The 12,410-nt window shown below is 39.5% G+C and overlaps 2 protein-coding genes across 2 annotated transcripts in view; one reads left to right on the top strand and one right to left on the bottom strand.

The window, feature by feature from the left end:
- Positions 1–263, bottom strand: part of LOC121443254 (extracellular matrix protein 2-like) — a 30,847-nt gene extending 30,584 nt beyond the window's left edge. The window contains exon 1 of the mRNA XM_041644941.1: positions 94–263. The gene's annotated coding sequence lies outside the window, so the exon portion shown is untranslated. The remainder of the gene's footprint in view (positions 1–93) is intronic.
- LOC121443260 (centromere protein P-like) overlaps positions 1–12,410 on the top strand; it is a 191,543-nt gene that overhangs the window by 153,765 nt on the left and 25,368 nt on the right. The window lies entirely within an intron of this gene.

Raw genomic sequence — 12,410 nt, 5'->3', positions numbered from 1 at the left:
TTTTAAGGATTCAACATATTTGCACACAAAATACCCAGATATAAAACCACGCCACATGCTGTAGTAGAAACTTAAGATTTAAAACATGTTTACCTGGAAATCTAAACTAAGTAGGCTTTGCTTGATGTCATTTAAGTCTCCCGCTGAAAGTGAAACAAAACCAGACTCTCTTTAAAAACAAAGAACAGAAGGGAAAGTTGAAAATATTAGCTGACTCCTTAGTCAGATCTAAAATAGCTGCTTCCCTTGGGGATAAATGCTTTCAGTTCTTTGTGTGGAAAAATCAGCCAAAGAAGTAACCAGGGAAAATGGTTTCCAAGGGAAAGTTTTTTGTAAGGCACAGGAAAAGTGGAAAACATCAGCAGGGAGTTCAGGCAGGAGTTGGGGAGACATTTCCTTTGCAGGAAGTCCAGGTGGGGGCTGGGGAGACATTTCCTTTGCAGGAAGTCCAGGTGGGGGTTGGGGAGACATTTCCTTTGCAGGAAGTCCAGGTGGGGGTTGGGGAGACTAGAGTCACACGAGTGATTTGAGACAGATTGGTGGCTTTCCTAGGCTGTTTGCAGGAAAAACTGCATGGCTTTTAAAGTTCAAACCACCCAATATACCACTTGAGATTTGTCAAGCTTGTAGTGGTAGTGTTCTCACTCACCTAAAGGCTGCATGTGTCTCCAGTCATATTTAAATTGACTTAAATTTCTCCGTATTAAGGAAACAAAAACTGGTTACATATTAATGCCATTAGAAATTACAAACTTTTAGTAGTGGTACACACCTATGATCGCAGCACTTAGGAGGTAGAGGCATGGAATTTTCAGATTATTCTAGGCCACATATGGAGTTTGAGCCAGCCTAGGCTACATGAGACCCTGTCTCAAAAATATTGACTTCATATATACTTACATAAAGACACACATATTTATGCATATACATACATATTCCTAGCTGACCTGGAACTCAATATGTAGACCAGGCTGGCCTTGAACTCACAGAGGATCTACCAGTCTCTGACTCCCAGTCCTGGAATTAAAGGTATGCACCACCACACCTAGATGTGTGTGTGTGTTATACATATATATGTATATTATATATATATATCTTAATGTACAAGGGAGCAATAAGGCTTCTCATTACTTCTTTGTGCTTTGGCCTCAGATTTCTTCATCTCCCCATAAGTAAGTTAGAAATAGATCAGGGTCAAACCCAGCACTGCTGACTCTTGGTGCCTGAGTTACTCAATGGAAAAGCCTAGTCAGTATTCAACGTAGTACGTGAAAGTCAACTGCTATCAAGGCACATAGATATGAAATTTGGAAATAATGAAAATGAAGATTTAACATACAGATAAGTAATTTGTGTAGTGAATTATAGTGAAATCTGAATATCAATTTGGAAACAAGAAAATAGTGAATAAATGCCTTTAATTTTATTTATTTATTTTTGGGTTTTTGAGACAGGGTTGTAGACTTGTAGTTTGTAGGGAATGCCAGTGGTTGGTGGAAGCGGGAAGCAGTTTTTCAATGTCAGTAATAGTCGATAAGTGTTCATTGACATGTATGCTATCATCTGCAGTGTGAAATGTTCAGACAGAACATTAGAGGTAGGATGAACATCATCATTTTAAAATAATCCAGATAAATCTCACATACTTGGTAATCATAAATCACAGCCTGATTTGGAACATGCCTGTTGTTTCGCTGAAGGAGAATTGTGTTCATGGCAAACAGAAATGGTTATATTGAGGACAGCTAATAAAAATCAGTATTGTCTGCCCACGAGTCACTTCTAGAAATGCGTTATAGGAACATCTTTCTGTGCAGAGATGTGCCTCGGGGTAGTACTTTGAAGCACTCTAAGTGTGGATTTTATAGAAAAGCAAAAGGCAACCCAGTTATATATTTGGAACAGTGAACTGCAGAGCTCTCTGGAAACTAAAGTAACATTAATACTAGCATGTGATGTTGTCTCCTATATCCCAAGAGGAAAATTGAAATATCCAAAACAATATATGCATTATCTTTTGATGTGTATAATTTCACATCTTTCTGAAGAGCAGATTAAAAGGGATAAATAAAAATTGTTAACAGTGCCAGGCGGTAGTGGCACACGCCTTTAATCCCAGCACTTGGGAGGCAGAAGCAGGTGAATCCCTGTGAGTTTGAGGCCAGCCTGATCTACAAGAGCTAGTTCCAGGGCAACTAGGACTGTTAAACAGGGAAGCCCTGTCTCAAAAAAAAAAAAAACAAACAAACAAACTATTATTTATTACTAGATGATAAAATTTTAACTTTTCTATGTAATTCATCATTTTGACAGTGTTTTTGCTTTTTATAACCAGATGAGGAAGGAATAACTATTTAAAACAGTATAAATTTTAAAAACTCTTAAAAAAAGATTTTGTGTGTGTGTGTGTGTGTGTGTGTGTGTTGCCTGCATATATGTCTGTTTACTATGGGTATTCACTGCCCACAGAGACCATAAGAGGACAGCATATCCCCTGAAACTGGGGTTACAGACAGCCGTAAGCCATTCTGTGAGTGCTAGGAAACTGAACCCTGATCTTCTGCAAGAGCAGCCAGTACTCTTAATGACTAAGCCATCTTTCTGGTTCCTTAAACAAAAGTAACTCTTCAGTGGCATAGAGGAGGAATAACAACTATCATGCTGAGATTGACATGGTTGGAAAAAAAACAATTTTCAGATTTCTGAGGCCATGCTCTACAAGTTTGTGGTTTAATGGATGATTACTTGAACTTTTTTTCAGAAACTGTTTTAACCACCCTAGTACATGGAAAATGCTGGTGTTATGGTTTTTCCCTCTCTCTCATTATTGTAGGCATAATTATGTCCTAGAACTTGGCTACCCTAGCGCACTGAAAGAATAATGTTTGCCACCAAATACTTTGCAGAAAGTGAGTATCAGCCATGCCAGCAGGGAGTAAGCCTTTAGGACATTTATTTCACTTACTACTGAAGTCACTTAGACTGGTTGGTATTTAGTCAACACAAACTGGAGACACCTGAAAGAAGGAGCCTAAGTTGAAGAATTGTTTCCTTAAGATTGGTCTGTAGTTATGCCTTTGGGGACTTGTCTTTTGGTTTGTGACTGATGTGAGAAGGTCCAACCTACTGTGAGCAACACGGTCTCTGAGATAATCCTGGACTGTACAAGAAAGCAAGCTGTGAGCTGGGCGGTGGTGGCACATGCCTTTAAGCCCAGCACTTGGGATGCAGAGGCAGGTGTATCTCTGTGAGTTCAAGGCCAGCCTGGTCTACAGAGTGAGTTCCAGGATAGGCAGGACTGTTACACCAGGAAAGCTTTTGATCTTCATGTTTATCACAGCAACAGAAAGTAAATGACAACAGAAATTGGTGCTAGAAGTGGGGTGTTGCTGTGATGGTCCTGACCATGTTATTTGGGGGAGGAAGGGTAGTGAAGATTGTGAGGGAGAAATGCTGACAATGGAGGTCATTGTGAAGTTTCAGAGGAAAGAAAAAGTCTTTTAGGGATGTTCATATAGAATCTGGTTGCTGTTTAACTAGAGCTGAAAAATTAACTGATTAACAATAAATTAATACTAGTGAATTGAGCCCTCTATGCTTTCCTGTGAAGCTGGTTGCTGATTAGCAGAGGCTGAAAAACATAGCTGTGTTTTATTAAGAGGCTCTCACTTCTTGTGGAAAGTATTCCCTTAGGGTCAGAATACAGAAGCTATGGTCCAATGGGAGGCCCAGACTGTACATCAAGGTGGCAGCAGAATTTGGCAAATAATGTTTAAGAGTCTCCCACATTATACTGGATTTAAAAGCATGAAAGGGTCATGTAGGGAATCTGGGTCGCAAGGTCACTGAAGTCCCTTAAGAGAGGCCAAAAGATGCCAGTGGAAGGTACTTTCTCAGTTGCAGTGGAGACCCCAGGATATTGGGGATGCCAGCTCTGTGAAATCTACCAAGGGAAGCAGCAGGTGTGAAGTAGAGCTCGTCTTAGTAAACTAAATGTACTGTGGATGGCAAAGCTGAAGAAATGGATACACCGAAGCCTTTTGCAGCCAAAACATCATGGGTGACTCCCTGATGTCAAACATAGACTACAGGATTTGTTGGGTTTTTTTTTTTTAAGATTTATTTATTTATTATGTGTACAGTATTGTCAGTATTCTGTCTGTATGTATCCCTGCATGCCAGAAGAGGGCACCAGATCTCATTACAGATGGTTGTGAGCCACCATGTGGTTGCTGGGAATTGAACTCAGGACCTTTGGAAGAGCAGGCAGTGCTCTTAACCGCTGAGCCATCTCTCTACAGCCCAGAGCTACAGGATTTGATCTATACTGATAGACTTTGGTTTTGCTTAATGTGATTATTTTTATATCTTCTCTTTTGGAGTAAGGAAATATTTTTTAGTAAGTATTTTTTAGAAGCCCACAGTTAAACTTCAGAGTGGGACTTTTAAAGTTGTATTGTGTTTTATACTATGATATCAATATGTGATATTGGTGACAAGAAAGAAAATATTATGGCTTAAGGTGATGTTTATGTTCAAGGTGACAAGGAGTGGTGCCTACTTGTCAGATACAACTGTCTACTTGACAAAGCCCAGAGTTATCTGAGGAAGTCTCAAGTGGGGGGATTTCCTTGATCAGATTGACCTGTGGGCATGTCTGTGTGGCATTTTCTGTTGTTGTATTTCAAGAGGAAATCTATTAATTTAGAAGAATGAACATGACATATTGTTGAGTGACAGACAGGAAATTATAAATGTTGATGCCTTGTAGATATATTAGTAGATATGAAGGCTGCTATGTCGTATTAAAATTAACCATAGTTTTATAGAGAATTTTATTTTATTCATAATTCTTATAATTCCTGAATATTTGCTCAGAAAAACAAGGCTTCTTTTATTTTACGCACACAACAAAACAGAGAGCTCCTTAAATAACTGTGTTCTGATTTCCTAAGTTTTCACTCAATCCCTTTAACTCCTAATTTAATATCTTACACTACTGTTTTATAACAAAGCAGTAAACTCTACTGTATTTGATTCCTTCTTCATCTCTGGAGTTTTCTCCTCCTCTCAATTCCTGTTCTTTCTTCCCCTCTACTACCTTCTGGATTTTGTCACATCTTTTTTTTCTTTCTTTATTTTGTCTTTTACAATCTTTCTGTCTCCTCTTCCACAATGGCCCCCAAGCCATTGTAGCAATTATGTTGTAGATGTATCAGTAGAGATTGTGCTCCACAATTCTGCATTTTAATCTGTTGTGGTTTTCTGTAATGGCCTCCATCTGTTGTAGAAAGAAGAAAAGTCTCTCATCTCAGAGAAGGTAAGGACAGCACATACCCATGGGTATAAGGACAAATATTTAGAATGAAATTAGAGATTTTGCTGGTTTCGTAAGTTATCAGTTGTAGGGTTTCCTCCAATATTCACTGCTTGCTTGGCCAGATTTCTCTCTTGTTGAGCAGGTCTTCAGCCCAGCTAGACAGCTGTTTGGTACCAACAATGTGTCTGTGCTGCTACTGCATGCCTCCTTAAAGTTATTATTACTAGTCATTATTGTGGTTCACAGGTGTCATAGCTGGGTAGTACTGTTGGTTGATTCCCTCCTTTGGATGGCTGCATGGCACCTTCTAGTACCAAGGAAGCTTAGTTTCCAAGAAGAAGGCTTTCACATCAGTTCCAGCTCAAGAACTCTGGGTCCTGGTTCTAGGTCCAAACTGCCTGATGTCTTCAGCAATAGAGATTTATCTTCTACTTCTGAGGGGCAACCAGGGGCAACAGCAATATATATCCACATGCCTCTGCTTCTGTCTCCCAAGTGCTGGGATTAAGAGTATGCACCGTCACCACCCTGCTTGCCCCACTTTTAAAGCAACCTGAGAATAGCTGAGCATGGCACTAATCAGCACTCAGGAGGCAGAGCCTGGCAGATCACTGAGTTTGTGGCCGTCTTGGTCTACATATCAAGTCCAAAGATAGCCAGGGCTACATAGAGAGATTTCTCTCAAAAATAAATAAAGTAAATGAAAATAGACATTTTCTGTTTGCTCATTGGCAGAATCAGGTATTCACCCAATCCCTGTCATAGCACACTGTTGTGGAATACTCCCTTTGTACACAGTGAAGATTTGTCACTTGAATTGATTTATAAAATGCTGATTGGCTGGTAGCTGGGCCAAAAGTATAGGCAGAACAGCCAAACTGAGGATGCTGGGAGGAAGAAGGGCAGAGTCAGAGAAGATACCAACCAGCTGAGGAAGCAGGATATGTAGAAAATGAGGTAGCAAGCAATGAGCCATGTGGCAAAGCATAGATAAGGAATATGGGTTAATTTAAATATGAGTTAGGTAGTAACAAGCCTGAGCTATTGGCCAATCATTTATAATTAATATTAAGCCTCTGTGTCTTAACGAGAACCTTTGGGATTCAACCACGGTCCTCTTCAGGGTTCAGATTGGAAGCTACAACAAGCAAAAAGAACTTTTTCTGAGAGTGAATTATCTCTCATGTGCTTTTCTGAATTAGTTTCTTTATTGTTCTGTTTCTATTCTAATTTTCCTGTCCTACTTCTAATTCCTTCTAGCTTCTTTTTCTTTTCCAGCCTAAAAACTGTCTCTCTCCCAGGAGCCTCGAAGTGATAAAGAAATTGCAAGAGTTACTTCTCATTGGTCAAAATCACATTCCTAGGGTAAGCAATAGGAGCTGAGCCCTTGCCATGGCAAAACAAGGGTCCAAGGTTACAAGAGTAAGATCGAGACCAGAGGGCAGGGGTACAGTGTCCAGTGCGATAAACTTTGAGTCGTAGGTCCTTTGTTAACATACTGGCAAGAAAAGAATCACCATGCTTTTCTTAGGGTGCTTTGTGCAGTAAGTAATCTTGGTTGGACATCTGCAGCTCTTTGTGCATAGCTGTAAAATTTGAAATTTATGATCCGTTTGCAAAAAGCCTTTAATCTTGTTTGAACTTGCTCTGAGGTGAAAGTGAGCTAATTGTGTGCAGTTAGAATAAGCCAAAAGGAATAAAGTAGGCTTTTTTTTTTTCAAGACAAGATTTCTCTATGTAGCTTTGGAGCCTGTCCTGAAACTTACTCTGTAGACTAGACTGGCCTCAAACTCATAGAGATCTGCCTGCCTCAGCCTCCTGAGAGCTGGGATTAAAGGCATGCACCACCACCACCCAGCCCAAAGCAGGCTTTTAAATGTCTACAGTCCTCATAGGACAAATATATCTAGTTATGAAGCATGTCCCAGCATATATTCTGTATATCAAAATTATGCAACCAAATGAAAAGTTATCTTCCTGCCCACTGACAGATATATGTACCCATAAGATTGAGATGTAATCATGAGATTACATATGCACATCACATGAGATTACACACTACAATGCAGGTATTGGGGTAACAACAAGCTGCTTTAGCAAAAATGAGCAACAGTTTCCAGAGTTTATGGTCCTGCAGGCCTTGCCTGGGCAGGATTTATCTCCATCAGATAATCACCCCATTGGTGGATTGACATCTGAATACTAGTGGTGTGGGAAGTCCTTCAGTCTATGTGTTGCTTTTATTGGTTAATGAATAAAGAATCTGCCTGGGCCTCTAGCAGGGCAGAACAGAGCTAGGTGGGGAAAACTAAATGGAATGCCAGGAGAAAGAAGGCAGAAGGCAGAAGGCAGAGAGACATCATGTAGCTGCAAGAGGGGAAAGATGCCAGCTGCCAGTTGGAACCTTGCTGGTAGGCCACGAACCTCATGGTAAAATATAAAATAATGGAAATGGGTTAACCAAAGATATAAGAGCTAGCTAGCAATACGCTTAAGTGATTGGCCAAGCAGTGATTCAAATAATATAGTGTCTGTGTGATTGCTTCGGGAGTCTGGGTGGCCGGAAAGTGAACAAGCAGCCTTATACAAAACACTAGTTGTCACCTCTGTAAACTCTTATGACCCCTGACATTGTTTGGGAACTTGCAGGCAGGACAGAAACTTCAACCAACAGCATGTGACAGATGGAGACTCAAATGGGAGGGAAACAAAAGGAGACAACATAGATGAGATCTTCCTGGGCACTAGCCTGCTCTTTCCTATGCAGTGAACATGTGTGATTTCAATAATGGTTTCTTAAACCATACATATTACATGCATTATTATCTTCCATTTAATGTTGGAGCAAAACTAAAGTGTCACAAAAACAAAATGAGGAAACTGAATGGGGTTAAATGGGTTACATGGGAAGGGAACAATGGCAATAGTCCCAAGCTAGTCTGGTTTACTTTTCTTACAATGCTCAAGGTCAGTGTTTCCATCCTGAGCAGCCACTGAAGGGCATGTGAACAGACAGCCACTCTCATCATTTCTGAGTCTCCATATCACAAAACTCCATAACTGCTTGTGAAAATCAGTTCCTCAGTGCTAGGACAGAGATTTGACAGTAGTTAGCTGCGGTCAGGACCTGAGTCAGACCTAAGCCCAGTGACTTAACAAATCTAGATGAGTTACATGCCCTTTCTGGCACTCAGATGACTAATCTTTCATGCAAGACCATTAGAGAATTCTTAGGTTGTTTCTCTCAGGCTTTATAGGGCGTGGTGTTCCTTCCCTTGGAAAATAGGCATCGCAAAGCATTCAGAATTGTTATTTTCCCTGTAAATTCCCTCCTGTAACCCCTGAAACCCATGCTTAGTGAGGGACTGGGGAGAGAATTACACATATGGTAGTTTGAGCATTGTTGGGAATGGGGATTCTTTTCCACTGATACACTGTCTGAAGGAGATGGCTGTGAACCAGGATGACCACAATATTTACGAAGGTATGTAATGAAAAAAGAAGACTTTGGCAACTAATGTAACTCCATCACTCACAGGGAGGATAAAGAGACATTCACTTGAGGTTTAATAAATCAAAACAGTGTTTGTCCACAGCTTCATTTTTTCCCATTACTGGTGGGTGATGTCATCATTTTCATTTCCCTTAAAATCGTTTTGTGTCCAGGAAAAGAAGATTGATATTAACTGCATTTGTTATCACAGATTCTTATGGTGATTTTAGTTTTAATTTTGCCACCTATGTAGAGGGGTTTTTTTTTAAAGATTTTTATCTATGTGTGTGTGTATGTTTCTGTGTCTGTTTGTATATATAGGTATGTGCACATGAGCACAGGTGCCCTCAGAGGCCAGAGACATCAGATCCCTTTAGCTAAAGTTACAAGCCATTGTATGTGCCCAATGTGGCTGTTTGGAATCAGACTTGGGTACTCTGCAAGAGCAATGTGAGCTTTGATTGCCAAACTTTCTCTGGCCCTTATTTCTTTTTTCCTTTTCTCCTCGATGTCACTGGTCAAACACAGTGCCTTAAACATGCTAAGCATAAGTGGTACCAATGGGTCAAAACAAAACCCAGCCAGTAGCTGCAGTTGGCAGAGAGTAGAAATGTTGAGCAATATTCAACCTAGATTATCTTCCTTCAAAAATTCTATTCTTCTGGTGTTTAATGCCCCTACTCCGTTGTGTCTCACTTTTTGATCTCCTCTGTGCCCTCATCACCGTGTCCCACTGCTCCTGCTGCCAGTGCTGCTGATAGATGATGATATGGCTTAACTGTGGGAATGGAGATTCAAGTGGAAGAAGGAAATAAAGTCATTTTTGGTTAGCCAAGAAAAGAAGATTCCTTTACCAAGGTTGGGGGAGTATGTAAATTAGTAAAACTTAAGGTTTATTTGGATATAGGAAAGTGAAGAAAGAGAAATCAGGTATATGAAGCTTAACTTTTGGGTGCAATCCAACTGCATTTACTGAGGTGACCACAGGCTAGCACAATCAAGGGAACTATGGGCTAGAAGTAAAATCCATTAGAATGTGGTGGCTAGTACTGAAGCCACAGAACTGAATGAAGTCATCAACCACTGTGTATAATAAAGTTGTGAGGCAAGCTTTATTGAGAATTAGGGGAACCAAAAATTTTAAAACTTTCCAAACTATGCACATTGTTGACAGAAAAATAAAATGTTAGACTTTATTTAGGCCACTTTATCAAATTCTATTAAATGCTAAGCAGTTCTGCTTCTGGGACTCTATTCTACAGAAAGTTATGAACAGATATACAGCAATCTCTGATGTGGATATTTGTTGTAATATATAAAGTGTTAAAAATTTACAAATAACCAAATGATTGCTGAAAGTAGGTTAACTTCTCTAATATGTTAGAGGAATCTGGGAAACAGCAGAGTAAGAGACAACAGGAATCAGTCTTCCCACTTAGATAACAACTAAACTGACAGAATATGTCTGATGTAACTGTTTTTGAATTCTGGAGACTACTAAGGGCTTGCAACATCCCAGAGGACAGCTAGGGTAGTAAATTGTGGTTAATTTGATCAATTTCATCTCTTAGCACAGTAGCTGCTAACCAGCCCCCAACCTAGCTCATCTCAGATGCCTGTAACATGTTCCTGGAATAAATCAACATTCCCTGTCTATACCAGGGCTTTGTTCTCTAATTGCTGCTGTTTATCATAGAGGTTCAGAGTTAGGATTCATTGTGGTTGCCTGTCTTAGGGTTTCTATTGCTGTGAGAAAACACCATGACCAAAAAGCAAGTTGGGGAGGAAAGGGTTTATTGGGCTTACACTTCTGCATTGTAGTCCATCACTGAAGGAAGTCAGGATAGGAATTTAAGCAGGGTAGGAACCTGGAGGCAGAAGTTGATGGAGGGGATGCTGCTTACTGGCTTGCTCCTCATGGCTTGTTCAGACTGCTTTTTTTTCTTTTGTTTTATTTTTTTGTTGTTTTTCGAGACAAGGTTTCTCTGTATGTAGCTTTGGAGCCTGTCGTGGAACTAGCTCTTGTAGACCAGGCTGGCCTCGAACTTACAGAGATCCTCTTGCCTCTGCCTTCCAAGTCCTTGGATTAAAGGCATGTGCCACCACTGCCCAGCTTCAAACTGCTTTCTTATAGAAGCACCACTCACAATGGGCTGAGCCTGCCTCAGTCAATCACTAATTAATTAAGAAAATGCCCTACAGACTTGTCTGTTTGCAGCCTGATCTTATGGAGCCATTTTCTTTTCTTGTTTGTTATCTTTTTTTCCCAAGGCAGGGTTTCTCTGTATAGCCCTGGCTGTACTGGAACTTGTTTCTGTAGACTAGGATGGTCTACAAAATGGTCAAACTCAGAGGTCTGCTTGCTTCTGCCTCCTGAGTGCTGGGATTAAAGGCATGTGCCACCATAACACTGGCAGCTATTTTCCTAACTGAGTTTCCTTTTAGATAATTCTTGACTTGTGTCAAATTGTGCATAAAACTATCCCTACATTTTTTTTGCAATTCCTTTTTTTCTTTTTATACACTCCTTTTTGTTCTTGTTATTCATTTGAAAGCTAAATACTCAACTAGGTCATGAACAAGTAACTGCAGAGGCTAGGGAGATGTTTCAATGGATAAAATGCAAGAATGAGGACCTAAGTTCAGATCCCCAGCACCAATGTAAAATAGCATTTTTAAGAAGCTAACTAGGGCTGGAGAGATGGCTCAGTGGTTAAGAGCATTGCCTGCTCTTCCAAAGGTCCTGAGTTCAATTCCCGGCAACCACATGGTGGCTCACAACCATCTGTAATGAGGTCTGGTGCCCTCTTCTGACCTGCAAACATACACACAGACAGAGTATTGTATAAATAATAAATAAACAAATATTTTAAAAAAAAAAAAAAAAAAAAAAAAAAAAAAGAAGCTAACTGCAGTGATGACTAAAGGGGAAGAAAAATAAATGATAAAAAAAGTAAATATGATCCAGTGTACACTTATTCATATATTATTATATTTTATATTATTATTATATTATAATGAAATCCTTTACATTCTGTATAAACATTGTATAATTTAAATATCCCAATATATAAGGAAAGGTAGAAATTGACAGTACATGTTCTAAGAAAGGCACTAGTTTTGAATAGATCCAAGAAGACATTAAGTTTGCACATCAGGCTGTTCTTTGGCACAAAGACAACCCACAACAGGAAAAAAGATAAAACACTCTTTAAAAATACAGTTAACCCTAGAGGAAGGGGGAGATTCTGATTTCCATTATTAGCACATTTTTTAGCAAATAGTATTAAGGACTTGTAGGACACTATCAAACAGGCCAACATGCAACGTAGAAGTCACAGGAGAAGAAAAGGGGATGGAATGAATATTTTAAGGCATAATAGCTAAAAATTCCCCCAAATTTTATGAACATAAATATAAACATGCCCTGACCTATATATCCAGCTATGTCAAAGACATTATGTCAGATTTCTTGGAAAAAAATGACTGTAGATAACTATGAAGAATATGCTCAAATAATAAAAGATGTGAGAGAGATCAATTTCTATGAACAAAACAGAAAATTAATAGAGATAGCAAACATAGAAAGCCAGAAGA

This window comes from Microtus oregoni, unplaced genomic scaffold (genome assembly GCF_018167655.1).
Source record: "Microtus oregoni isolate MIOR12 unplaced genomic scaffold, Mior012 000103F_ref0000194, whole genome shotgun sequence".
Classification (NCBI taxonomy): Eukaryota; Metazoa; Chordata; class Mammalia; order Rodentia; family Cricetidae; genus Microtus; species Microtus oregoni.
This window is presented reverse-complemented; position numbering and strand designations above follow the sequence as displayed.